General features: G+C 43.8%; 1 long non-coding RNA gene across 1 annotated transcript in view; it reads right to left on the bottom strand.

The window, feature by feature from the left end:
* Nucleotides 1-14,611, bottom strand: part of LOC137232961 (uncharacterized) — a 183,562-nt gene that overhangs the window by 75,123 nt on the left and 93,828 nt on the right. Inside the window, exon 5 of the long non-coding RNA XR_010947251.1 lies at nucleotides 141-498. This is a non-coding gene — a long non-coding RNA (uncharacterized lncRNA). The remainder of the gene's footprint in view (nucleotides 1-140; nucleotides 499-14,611) is intronic.

The following is a 14,611-nucleotide window of genomic DNA, read 5'->3' on the forward strand; positions in this document are numbered from 1 at the left end:
GCTGCAGATAAGGGCGCCCCCAGCAGGGAACACAGCTGGTTGTCTGACACCAGCTCAGGAAGTCAGAGTCTGAGCGAACCCCCCCCCCCCCCCCCCCCCCCGCCTTCCCCTCAGGCCACAGCAAGTGTCTGGGAACTCACCCCGGGCGAACGGCTGCGGGATCCTCTGGTTGGGTCCTTGCCCTCCCTCTGGGCGGGCAGGCAGGAGGTGGTGGCTCAGTCCTGCCTCATGGCCGTGCTTCTGTGTTGCTGCAGCCACTAGACTTGCTTCTGAAGGCAGCTGTGAGCATTTCCCCACGGAGCAACTGCACATGCAGACTGTGAATGGTGACCTTGTGGGTGTTTTTCCTTCCGGTTGCTGTGAAGTGATGTTGTCTCAGTTCATTTCCTCTCTGTGCATCTTTTTTTTTTTTTTTCCTCTGTCAGACCTCCTGATATGCTGAGGACCACTGGTTGTTTAGGGACAGGCGAGCCATCTAGTTCTGATCGGCACCGTTTGCTGTTTTGAGAAAGAGATCTTTAGATTAGGATCACCATGAAATTCTGTGGGATGTACTTTCTAAGTGGCACAAGCACCTTTCTAGGCTGCACTGAGGCAAAAATTAGGTTTTTCAAGACCAATCAATTTAGGATTTTGTGGTTTTATGAGCTCAATATGTTCTAAAGAGTTCTACTATAAATTGACACGAAACATCCTTTCATTTGACAAATATTTATTGAGCCTGTACTCTGTGTGCTGGGGGCTAGGTACCCAAACAGATCATTTCTATGTACAACGTGATGTAGAAGCCTAGATTTGATTATGTGAAAGGGAAATTGAAGGTATTTCATTCCAAACCCTTGTCTTCTTCCAGCTGGGCATTTGAGTAGCAGACAAGGGGATGTACTCTGAGACTGACCACCTGGGTTTGAATCATGGCTCTACTCTTTAAACACTTTTGATCCTTCCGTGCCTCAACTTCCTCATCTGTTAAATGGGAATAATAAAAGGGCTGCTGTGAGAATTGAATGAGTTAGTATATGTATCCATAGAGCACCTGGCACAATAAATAAGTAAACAGCATATGCGTGCTTACCATTATTATTAGTGGCAAATTATACATAACTTCAGTCCTTGGTTTTTTTTCCTTTTCTGCCCCACTTCCCACCCCTTGCTGGTGCCTAGGAAATGACTTGGGGGCATAGAGGATTGAGGGAAGAGGGAGACGGTTTGAAGGACTGATATTCCGAAATGATGTGGTGGTGACTGATGTTTCTGCTCCTGCCTGCTTCATCCCCGAGACAAGGACAGGGCTGTCCTTGGCCTTCCCCTCATCTTTACACTCTGTTCATGTTGTCTGTTGCACTCTTGTGACTTCTGTTTTCTTGTTGTTTTGTTTAGTTTTAATTTCCTGTAATACTTCTCTGAAACTCAGATCCACGTTATTTATTTTTAAATGTCGAGCTGGCCTGAATCATGCTAAGAAATACGCTGTCCGTAAACAGATGCTACCTTTAAACAAAGAAACAAGAACTCAGCTCAATGCCTTGTGCAATTGGGACTTTATAAATACATCAACAATAAGAAGATCTACATTAATCTTTATACATGTACATAATTAGCAAACTTCATGGTACAAATACCATTAAGGTACTCCATTTTTTTTCATTCTCTTCCCTCTCCTTAAAAAACTATTCTTGAGTACATGCTATATATCAGGAACTGGTCCAGATTTGAGGTAGAGTTATTCTAAGTTTTTATTTTATAGTGCAGAGTATTTATTCATGATAAATCAATAGAGGTAGAGGAGAAGTATAGACAGTAAATAATTTTTTCAAAATGCTCCTCTATGCATTTCCCATATCAGTTAAATACCATATCAGTAAAATATTATCTGCTTCATTAGATGTTTATGCAGTATAAATTTAAATGCTAAATTTTAGAAAAAATATTTTACAGTTATATAGTGTAACTTGAAGATTAATGCTAGCTAGTTGTTTCCATAAGTCAATGATACCCTAGATATTCTAAAAAAACTAAGCTTGGGCTTCTTTTAAATAAAGTCCTTGAGTTTGGCAACTTGATTATCCTTAACTCTGTTATTTCATCTACATCCTCATGGCTTCTTTCCCCACTTTCCCCCTCATGCCTGGACCTCCCACTGCTGAGCTCTTCAGGATGGAGAGAGGGCACATCTGTCAAGGCAAACTAAGGAGCTCAGACTTTGTCCAAAGACAGATCAGATTTGTTTGCAAAAAACAAGTTAAATATTTTTCCCACTTGGAAAATGGAAGTTTCCTACGTCTGTTTTCCTACTTACAGTCTTAGATTTCCTTCTTTTTTGTGTGTGTGTGGTTTGTTTTCTTCTTTTGATTAGTGGAAGGTTATGCCACATATCAAAATTCTGACAAACCACAGATGGTTCTGACAAAAAACAAACAAGTGTAATTTGTAATCACTGTATCCAATGAAGACTGTGTTTACATTTTCATCTTTATTTACACAGTCTTCCTGACTGCTTTCATTAGTTTCTTCATGCCATCTCAGATTGCTGGAATCTCAGCACCACAGAATGGTTTATAACTACCTGTTAAGCAGTAGCCAACCTCCAGGCAGTGGTTTTGAATGTCATGGATATTTGGTCCAAGCAGGGCCAGCTGTATGAAGTGGAGGCTGAGGGGTGAAGGAGAAAGAAGTGAGGAGAATTTGAGAAGATAAAAAGTTTAAAAAGTCTATCGCCAAGTCGTGTCCGTGTGTGTGCGTGTGTGTGCGTGTGTGCGTGTGTGTATTTATGATTCCATTTGCTTGACTCATTTCCCTCCACGACTGAAGACAGTATTAGCCCTGGGGAATCAGCTGCCCACGGAGGAATTTAAATGAATATGCTCGAGCGTTGGTCTGGCACGTTTCACGAGCAGAATTGTCTAGTGTTGTAACGTATGCCTCCTCCCTTCTCGGGACTGTGAGTTGGTCTTGTGGTTTTCATTTTTGGATGAAGAAATCAGAGTTCAAAAAGCCCCAGCTCATTTGTCCATTCAATAACTATCGTGGACCTGCAAACTCCTCTGATCTTTCCCACAGTTTTGATATATCAGTTCACAAGACTCAGGGCCTGCACTCAAGAGACTCAGAGCTTAGTTGGTAGATTATCTAGTGAGATCACGATTCCCCTTAACGGGTTCACTCACGATATTAAAAGCATTTATTGAACAAGTGCTATGATAAATCAAAAATGAATGAAAATCAGCTCCTAAGAGAAATTACAGTCTAGTAGGCATGACAAAATGAACCTTATTCACCTTCCTCTTTTGTTTTCTTGCTGCTTACAACCCTCCTGTTCTCTCTCTTGTAACAGGATGTCTTTGCCTTCCATCTCTTCTGTTCTCCCGTCCATCAACCAAGTCCTAGAGTGTCGCACCCTTACATTGCCAGAACCCCATGGAAAGCTATTCCAGTGACATGTTAATGTCGATTTCCTTGTTCTTGTTCTTCTGGGTGTTCACCCATTTCCAGCCCTAAGTGGAAGTTCAGTCTACTTTCTCTCATGCTTCAGAGCAACCCAGACTCACTGGGAAAAGTTAACAAAGGCCAAATTGTTTCCTGGCATCTCTCTCTCAATAACCTCAGCTGAGGCCCTTCTGCTGCTCAGGAATCTTCTCACTCATTTCCTACTCTCTGTCAGGTCTTCTTTCCAAACTTTCCTCTCTCTCCAGAAGCCCTGAGCCCAGCCCTGAGCTCACACCATGCAGAGGTAAGATGCCGATGTGAGCTCGTTCAGTGTCCCTCATGATCTCTGCAGAATTTCACTCTTTCATCCATCCAGATCCTCACTTTCTGCTCATTCTTCAATCTTTTGAATTATAGTTTCAATCATTATCATTGGATTAATAAAAATAGCTACCTTTTTTTAAATTTTTTTTTTTTTTTGCCGTACGCGGGCCTCTCACTGTTGTGGCCTCTCCCGTGCGGAGCACAGGCTCCGGATGCGCAGGCTCAGCGGCCATGGCTCATGGGCCCAGCCGCTCCGTGGCATGTGGGATCCTCCCGGACCGGGGCACGAACCCGCGTCCCCTGCATCGGCAGGCGGACTCTCAACCACTGCGCCACCAGGGAAGCCCGCTACCATTTTTGATGTTTATCATTAGGAGGAAAATGACATTTTCATAGATGAAACCATTCTTCTAGCTCACAGAATAGCTGTTTGAAGAAACATGGGTTCCAAGAAGAGCTAAAGGCAGGAAGACTGAATTCTTTTTAAGACAGAACTGATGACAAACATAAAGGGTTCTGATTTATTGGAGGCATTCATTGCATTTAAGCATCCGGCAAACACCAAGCACTGATTTCTCCATTACTTATATCTCGATCACCTATCCCTCTACTAAATGATAACCACCTTTGACTTCCCAAAGAATAATTAGCAAAATCTTGTCAGTGTTGATTTCACCATAATTTTTAAATTAATTTTTAAAATATACAACTAGTAAATTTATATGGTAAAAAAACTAACGTTGAAGGTAAAATTAAAGTGCTTTCCAACCATCAACCCTAATTTCAGGTCTCGCCTCTGCTTTGCCCAAAGGGAACCCCTGCTACCTGTTTGGTGTGTATTCTTCGAAGACATCTGCTAGGCATTTACACGAATATACGTAACCACCGTCAATTTGCAACATGCACGTGTGCAACCTTGCCCTTGAGCGCGCTCTTGTGCACAAACAGAACACAAGACTGAAACCATCACATTATGCTCGGTTTCTGAGGGAACTGTACAAACTGATGTTCTGGTTTCACATGAAATAGGAACCTGAAAGCAACATCTTATTCATAAGAATACACAAAATAAAATTACACTGTTGTTTTCGATGGTTGAAGAGATTAGACTCCTCCATCTATCTGACTTTTGACCATTTGTTTTCTAAATATACAAAAATGTGGATTTACATCCAACTGGTTTGCCCCTGCGTAGAGATTCCCAGATCAAATACCAAAGGTTGATTAGTCATTTGATAAGGTGATTTTTCTGGATTTTCCTTTATGCCTACACAATCACTTAACCAAAAAATCAAGTCAAATCATGCCTCTCTCGAGGTAGGTTTGCTGCCCTGACAGTGACCCAGTCCCAGGGAGGGACTGCCAAGTATCATGATAATTTACAGCCCCTTTTTGCTCTGCCATGGCTGGTTCTTTAGCCTTCCTTTCCCTTGAGCACATCCTCCTCCTGATTCTCAGAGCAGCCTCCATTTCACAAGCCCATATTGACAGATTCCTACTCTAAAGACTTAGAAATATTTTTTTACTGATTCCTGGTACTTAAAGCCCCAGCACACTTGTTCCCTTTAGTTTTGATATAAGTATTTTACTCTAAGACAATAGAAATTCTAAAAAGAAATCCAACTTATCCCTCCTCTATTTTCACCACAACTTTTCCTATTGTATAAGCGAAAAGCCCTGTGCCCACAGGTTCACGGAAACCCTAATACTTAGTGCCTTAATTCTATTCACTCTTCTTCTTACTCTGCCTCCTTCCTTTCATGCTCAGCTTTCCTGAAAGAGTTGTTTCGTCTACACTGTGTGCTCCCACTGCCACACCTTCCACTCCCTTCTTCCTCACTGCGTTCCCTCCATCTTGACCTCTAGCTCTCACCCCCAGCTCTGCATGCAGTAGTCCCTGTTAATGTCACCCATGGCATCCTAGATGGTGAAACCAAAAGACATCACAATGGCTTTCCTCTGTTGCATTTAAAATGACCAATCACTTCTTTCCTCTCAGACCCCTCTTTCTTTCTCTGGGGGATCCCATTCAGCTCAGTTCACTTCCTTCACAGTTCACTACATCCCCCCGCTTATTGCTACCCATGTTCCACCACTGGACCTCACATATTTTCACTCTACTTCTCCCTCTGGATGGGCTCCTCTACTCCCATTTAGGTCTGGGGCAAGTCTTTTCCTCCTGACTCTCCACTAATGTCATTATCATCCCTTCAGTCTCTGTCTTAGTCAGTTCTAGCTGCTTTAACGAAATTCCATGGGCTGGATGGTTCAAACAACCAAACATTTATTTTTCACAGTTCTGGAGGCAAGAAGTCTGAAACCAAGGGTGCCAACACAGTTGGGTTTTGGTGAGGGTCCTCTTCCTGGTTTGTAAATGGCTCTCTTTTTGCTGTATCCTCACATGGGGGAGAGAGATGATCCTTCTTTGTCTCTTCTTATAAGGACACTAATCCCATTCATGAGAGCTCCATCCTCATGACCTACTTACCTCCCCAACGTCGATCTCCTAATGCCATCACATTGGGGATTAGGCTTCAACATAAGAATCTGGGGGGGACATAAACATTTAGTCCATGGCAGTCTCTCTGCCCTAAAACATTACAAACATCTCCTTGCTTCTTAAATCTAACCTGTCACCAAATCCTGTTATTTAAAAAATTAAATCTTAAATCTTGTTGACCAATTCCATACATGCCCACTGCTGATACCTTAGTTTAGTTTCATTGCTTGGACTGTCACAACAATTTCTAACTGTGACAGGGCACAAGGTGGGTCCTCAGGAGACATTAGTTGAATGAGCATCTCCACAATACTAGATGTTCTCATAGAAAAATTTCAAATCTTCTCATGTCACTGTCTGCTTAAAAACTTCCACCAACTCCCTGTTGCCTACAAAACAAAGTGAGATGACTTAGATGGTGAATCGAGATCCATGCTCTCTTCTTCGATTCTCTCCTGCTTATCCACACCTAGAGTTCTTCTCACCTTCCCATCACCATGTACTGCTCACTCTTCCCTAGTATTTCATGTCTTCTCATGATTTGGGGATTGTAAAGCCTGTTCCCCTAACTAGAATGCCATTCCTTCTTCTCTTTCCGGCGACATGCTTCAAGACTGCACTCCCCTGGACAGAGAATCTTTTCCCCCTTTCACTGTCACCAAAACTCCTATTATTGTGCTCGTCACATAGTATCATAATAGTGTGTCTGTTTCCTTGGACTTCAAGGCTCCAGATGGCAAGGAACTGTTGCTTATTCATTTTGTTTAGACCAAACTAAACATTTTACAAAGTGGTCTGTAGAGGTCTTGTATCAAAATCACCCACAAGGTGGTTAAATACAGATCCCCAGGTCCCACCCTTGAATTGCTGAATCAGTTTCTCTGGGGAGTGGAACCCTCCCAGCTAATTCTTATGCACATGAACATTTGGGGACACAGTTACAACATCCAACAAACATTTGATGAATAAAGACACGATGAAAAGTGCTAAGGTCTCTACTCCTGAAAATCTGCTCTATTTCCTTCATTCCTCTGGGGTGTAGTTTGGCTGGAGACAGGTCCAGGGAACTTGGCTCGGCCGCAGGTCAAAGTGACCTAATGGGAAACAGCTTTGCGTTATTCTCTAATCAGGTCATGCAAAGCACCTATTGTCCTGTCTAAATGCGAAATTAGGTTTAGGGCCATTCAAAGCCTTGAAGATGGTTGGTCGTGATAAGAGCTAACAAATTCTTGCTCAAGTGAGAACTGGTATTTCGGGCATGCTCTGCAATTTTAACTCACCAAAGCCAAGTTCTTAACCTTAAGTGGTTCAGAAGTACCTTCAAAGGAGTCTCACTGTCTCATTTGCTGTGCTTATCACCAGTATTGGTAACTCTAATATCAGTTAATAGTCCTCCCCTATTGACATTGGGTAGCTGTGAATGAGCCTAAGAGTTTTTAGACTTTGGGTGAGGCTGATGGACTTGTGAAGCCACAGGGTCTCTAAAATGTCCTTCTAAAATTTCTTCAGTAGACTTTTGAACTCCATCAACATGACCTTGAGCTCTGTCACAGTGCACCATACCAGGCCTAACAAAGACTAAAAAACGTGCAGTATCTAAGTGACCTCAGGACTACACAAAGTACCTTCAAGAAATGTTTGTTGGACTTATTATTTACCAAATAAATCTTACCAAAAGTACACATAACCACTTCCTTATTACACAAGTAACATATACTCATTGTTGAAACCAGAAAAAGTAAGGAATTCAAAAAGACGACATAACCAATATTACATTGGAATGTGTATTCGTTTAAATGTTTTCCTATATATATGTAGAGTGATATTATAGTGGATTAGTTTACTATTGTTGCAGTAACAAGTTACCACAGAATTAATGGCTTAAGACAAAAGACATTTATCATCTTACAGTTCTGTAGGTTAGAAGTCCCACACAGTCTCCTGGGCTAGTTAGTGTGTAGGCGTGGCTGCATTCTTTTGGAGGGGCTAGGGGAGAGTCTGTTTCCTTGCCTTCTTCTCTTCTAGAGGTTGCCCATATTCCTTGGCTACTGGCCTCTTCTTTCATCTTCAAAGTCAGTAATGTTGAACCTCTATGACTGCTCCTCTATAGTTATATCTCCCCCAACCTCAGCTGGGAAAAGTTCTCCTATTTGATTTTAAGGACCCATGTGACTAGCTTGGACTCTCATGGATAATATAGGAGCCCAATTCAAGGTCTCTAACTTCATCACACTTGCAAAATCCCTTTTGCCATGTAAAGTGACATATTCTTAGATTCCTAGAATTAGGACATGGCCATGCTGGGGTCATTATTCTGCCTATCGCAGGTAGAGATTGAACCTCTAATGTTCACGGAGGTTAAGTGACTTACCCAAGATCACAAAGTTTGTAAATATTGAACCTAGTAGTTAAGTTCTTTCAGATTGCAAGAGCTTGACCCAATCAGATTCTCAGCAAATGGAGATTTATGATGAAGGCACGTAAGGGACAACGGTAGGCAGTTGGCATAAACGCAGGACCGAGCCTCCCAGGAACTGGCACTTCATCCTCAGTCCACAGACCCCAGGATCTTGCTGACTCTCAGCAGCGGCCACCCTCAGCACCAAACGAGGCCACTGCCTCTTTCTTAATACTTCTCATACCCTTTTTAGCTCCCTCCAATGTCCTGCTTAGCTTCTTAATCTTAAATTCTACTGATTCATGGCTTTAGCCCATGGTCTCCTCTCCATGAATCTCTTGGTTTTTGAACCCTTCTGTCACATATATTTTTCTCTCTGTGTCACCTTCATACTTCTTAAGAGAAAGGATCTGATAGAGTCCATTGGCCACGACAGGCCACTGGACACCCCTGTCCTATAGAGGGCTCCTACTGGATTATCTCATTGGCTGCTGGTCAGCCTACGGATGGCCATCTTCAAAAACAACTGCCCCTTCCTGGTTCCATCAGCCAGGATCAGGGGGTCAAATGTGATGATCTGTTTGTAGGAAATCATTTAGGGTCCCTTCCCTCAGAATAGGGCCATGAGCAAGTGGGCACAAAGAGACTCTTCTCCAAAGCCTCGGCCAGAACGTCTTCCCCACGCACCCCTGCATACACTGCAGCTGAACCATATCTGGGAACCACAACTGGAATAATCTAGCTGAATGAAAGAGTATAAGCAGGGGCTGAACAAGAGGAAGAGACATTGCCCAGAACTAATACTGAATATGGACATTTTGAAAACGATTTAGGTAATTGTTTTCAGTACTTTAAGGCCCTAATTGCTGATCTTCAACAAAAAGGCCACACAGGCTTATGAAAGTTCTAAAATTATATCGTATTTATCAGTCACCAGGACCTCAACTTGCTTCCACAAACCACATAGGGCCTTGTGAAATGAGGCTTTGGAAAGGGGACCCTGATGTTTCTAAATTTTCACCCATTTGTTTCTCTATCTGCATTTGCTCTGAAAGGGGAAAGTGGCCTCATTAATTTGGAAAGAATGAGTCTAAACATGTTTCAGAAGGAGAAAAACTCTCTTGGGCATGCTGAAGCCCGTCCCCCCTGCCCCCTCCCGCCCTTCCTGATAGAAGAATGTTGCCATAAAACTTTCATCTGATATTTCCCACAAAAATGTGAGCTGTGGTCGCAGCTCAAAGATGCCAACACAAATCTTGAACACAGCCACCTCCTGACTGAAAACACAATCTAGGCTGTTCTTTAGTCTGGACCTTGGTAACCAGGGACACAAATTGATTTTAAATTTCAACTAATTACATGGGAGGAAATGGCCGTCTGATAGACAGAGGTCTTAACACAAATATTTCTCCCTGGTGACAGAGTACTGAGATGCTGCCATGTTACACACAACCAGGGTTTTTTCCAGGTGGTGTTGTGCTCTTTTTCTCTCCTCCTCTTGTGCTTTTAGAGAGAACGCCAATGGCATGCTGTCACCTCAATTTTCTATACCCTGTAATAATTCATTGAATTCATTCATCTTTACTCTGAAATACACAACATTCTTCATGCTGGCAATCAAAACATTTTTTTTTTGAGCAATTACCACTGTGTTAGGAGCTGGGAATAAACCAGTGGGTAAAAATATACATAGTATATTGTGTATATTGGATGCTTTGGCTACAAATAATGTGAAAATAGAACTTAAAGTGGCTTGAACAATAAATACCTGTTGCCTCACCAAGCAAGAAGTCTGGGGGTAGATCAATGAATATCTTCATGTCAGTTTTATTCTCAGGTGGTTGGTTCCCTCACAGTTGCAAAGTGGCTGCAATAGCTTTAGGTAGTACCTTCTCAACCACATCCAAATGCAAATAAATACATAAATAAACAAAGCCAAAATGAAGACACTCCCCAGCAGAAATGCCCTCACGTCCTAGGAGGCAGAACTGCATCACAAGCCTGTCCCTGAGCTGATCAACAGCAAGACAAATGAAATGGTCATAATTTGCTTAGACTAGTCAAATTTTGGCCCTGGAATTAGGAAAGGGCTCAGTCTTTGCTGAAGCACAAGGTTACCCCATACACAAAGAAAATCCAGTTCTGTCAGCAGGAAGATAGGATTAGCTATTGGATAAGAAACCAGCACGTCCACCTCTGTGGAACTTCCAGATGACATAGGAAGGACGGGACAAACACTCCCCAACATACAGGTTTTTCATAAGGAGTCCAAAAGACAGAGGTTCCAGTATCCGTTAGTAGTTACAAGATCTTGGGTTAGCCTCTTGGAACCTCAATTTCTGAATATGTAAAATGGGAAATCATACCTATCTCACTGGGTTGCTCTGAGGATCAAATATATTAGTACTTGCAAAATACCTAGCACTGTGCCTGGCCCATGGGAATTGCCCCAAACATGCCATTTCCTTCTTCAAGGCCCTCAGGCTGCTCAAGTCTAAATGGCTGGATAACTGACAAGTCAATGAGCCTATATTCTGATTGATAAACACTGGGATATTAGGATTTACAGAGGCTTCCTGGGGGAGGTATTACTATCACAGTTGCCAGGAACCAGTAAGGTCCCCAAAATGCTGTTGCTACCTCCAATGGGTCCTTTCCATTTCTTCCTATTACTTTATCTTTCTGCAGCCTTGCTACTCTTGTCAATCCCCTTTCCTTTGGAACTCTATCTTCTCTTGTGTTCTGTGATGATTTTATCTGGGTTTACCGCCTTCCTCTCTAGCATCTCCTTTCCATGCTCCCTTAAAAGGTCCTCTTTATGGTTTTCCCCAGAACTGTGTTCTTCAACCCTGCTGCAATCTCACCTGTCGATCCCCGACGTGAGATTTCATCCTTTCTTATAGCCTCAATTCCTAGTTATACATTTACAACACATATTAGACATTCAATACACATTTCTTTCATCCATTTTTAGTCAATCATGTATTCAACAAGTATTTATTGAAGGCCTGGTACTATATGCCCATTACTGTTCTTCAGTAAGATAGATAGAGATATAGCAATAAGTAAAACAGACCACACCCTGCTCTTGCGAACTTACATACTAATGAAGAGACAGATAATGAATAAGCAAACATTTCCTGTTAGAGATGAAGTAAGTGCCGTAGAAAATATCATGATGGGTACGTGGGGAAGGAAGGTCAGGAGGGAGAGACAGCTCCTTTACAGGGTGCCTAGGAATGCTTCTTTGATAAGACATTTACACACAGACCTGAAAGGTGTGAGTGACCAAGACGTGAGGCATGGCAGCGGGAACAAAGAACACAAGTGCCCTGCAGTGGGATCGAACTTGGCATCATCAAGAAACCCTCAGGGGGCTAGAATGAAGTGATCCAGGGGAAAGAGGAAGGAAACAGATCAGGGGGCAGTGGGGAGGGTTTCACAGGCAATGTCAGGGCTTTGGCCTCGCCTTTGAGGGAAATGGAGAGCCACGGGTTTTTGTTTTTGTTTTTTTTAATTTTTAAAATTTATTTCTGGCTGCGTTGGGTCTTTGTTGCTGTGCTCGGGCTTTCTCTAGTTGCGGCGAGCAGAGGCCACTCCTCGTTGCGGTGCGTGGCTTCTCATTGCGGTGGCTTCTCTTGCTGTGGAGCATGGGCTCTAGGGCACACGGGCTTCGGTAGTTGTAGCACGCGAGCTCAGTAGTTGTGGCACACGGGCTTAGTTGCTCCACGGCATGTGGGATCTTCCCAGACCAGGGCTCGAACCCGTGTCCCCTGCATTGGCAGGCGGATTCTTAACCACTGCACCACCAGGGAAGCCCGAGCCACTGGATTTTAAGAAGAGTGATAGGATCTGACTTACACCCTTAGAGGATCACTCTGGTGTCTCTGTTAAGAAGAGACCCTGAAGGCCAGAGCAAAGGCAGGAATTTCTGTTAGGAGACAACTGCAATAATCAAAGCAAGAGACGATGAGGGCTTGGATCAGGGTGGTAGCAATGCAGTGTTGAGAAATGGATGAATTTTGGCTCTAATTTGAGGTGAGATCAATAGGATTTTCTGTTAGATGTGGGAGTGAAGGAAAGAAACCAAGGTTAAGCCCAAAGGTTTGGGCTCTGGCAAGTGGAAGGAGGCGTGGTCATTTTCAGGGATAAGGAAGGCTGTGGGGGACCTGGTGGGGAGGGGAGAGTTAGATTTGGGGCAGGCTAAGTTCTACATGGTTCTTAGACCCTGTGTAGCTGTTGAGAAGGAAGTAGGATATATGAATGTGGACACCAGGGGAGAGGTCTGGAGACAGACCTTTGGGAGTCACCAGCATGTAGGGTGACATTTGAAGCAGTGACACTGGGTGACATCACCAAGGGTGTGTGTTCGAAAAAGGGAAGCAAACTGACGCGTGAGCGTTGGGCAGGCGACGTGGAGAGGCTGGGAGAGGACAGTCACCAGGAGAGGAGACTGAGAAGTGGCCTGAGACAAAGGACTGCCGCCAGTGCATGGTGCCCTGAAAGGTCAGCAAAGAGTGTCCAGGGGGACATGAAGTGTGTCAACTACTGAAAGGGGAAGTACGACGGGGGCTGAGAACTGCCCGATGGATTTGGGGATGCGGAGGCCACCGATGACCTTGACAAAGCAGTTTCAGTTGTGGGTGGGAGGCAATGGGAGAAGTTGGAGGCTGCAGTGCAGACAACTTCTCCAAGAGCTTTGCTGTAAAGCAGAAGAATGGGGTGATAGTGGAAAGACGGTAGAGGGTCCAGGGAGGCTTTTTTTTTTTTTTGGTTTGGTTTTATTGATAGGAGATTTAATAGGCTCGAATAATAGACAATCTAATAGGAAAATTTTTATGACACAGGGGAGAGAGGAGTGAATTGTTGGAGTGAGGTCCTGGAAAAGGGTAGGGGATGGGATATAGGAGACAGTGGAGAGGTGGCTTCTGTCAAGAGTTTAGTTAAACTACTCCGTGGCGTTTCTGCCTCAGCGCTCACGTTGTTTGGCCAAGTGACCTGCAGGGGCCTTAAACGGACACCAGCCCCTCATACCAGCCAATGGCCTAAAGAATAGCCCACAGAGTCACAAGCAAATGTAAGTTCCTGATATGACTTCCCCAGCAGCCCTTGTGATCAAACAGGCTCCCCTGTCTCCCAGGGCCTTCCCTTTGTGCGCCCCTTAGATAAGACCCCATGGAGCTTACCAAAACCACGCTCATTTTGGTTTGAATTGACCAACCTGGCCTTAGCCTGGGAAACCCAAGGCACTCCCCCCATGACCCTAATAAAGGCACATGTCCCAGGACCTGTCACTCTCACAGCCTGTACCCTGTCTTGACCTCCCCTCATGGCCCCTGGCGGCCTGCCCAGTACTTCCTCCAGAACCAATGAGTAATGAACCTATTTCAATGTTTCTTGTGGTCTTTTGTTGAACATCATTCACCATCTCACACCCTGTGCTTTCCTTAACAAATGCTAACAAAGTTGTTAACAGCTTCTCCTGAAGAGAAAGGGCAGACTACAGGTATGGGGGTGTGAGTGGGTGCATGACCGCTGCTGACCCTTCCATTTTTTCCTGTGAAATAGAAAATAAGGTTATCAGCCAGGACTGAAGTCTGGGGAGGAGGTGATGGAGGTTTAAGGAGAAAGGATAGGATGTGAGATAGTCATCTTGAAGAGTGAATGAATTAGGGAAATGTGGTAGGGTCACTGAATCAACACTGGCTACTGCGTGTTGGCTCCCAAATCTATTTTTGAACACTGGTATCGCTCCTGATCTCCAAACTCATATATCCAGCTATCTACTGGTATTTGTCCCCTGGCTTTCTCATGGGAAAATTAAAGCCATTCTCTCTCTGCCCACCTCCAGCCAATCCTCCTACGCTCCCTATTTCAGTGACTGTCACTCCCATGCCCCCCGCGCCCCGTTTCCAAAGCAGAATAATAAAGCCTTTGAATAACTCATAAACTAGTGTAGGAAA

The sequence above is a fragment of the Pseudorca crassidens genome, chromosome 10, assembly GCF_039906515.1.
Source record: "Pseudorca crassidens isolate mPseCra1 chromosome 10, mPseCra1.hap1, whole genome shotgun sequence".
NCBI classification, from domain to species: Eukaryota; Metazoa; Chordata; class Mammalia; order Artiodactyla; family Delphinidae; genus Pseudorca; species Pseudorca crassidens.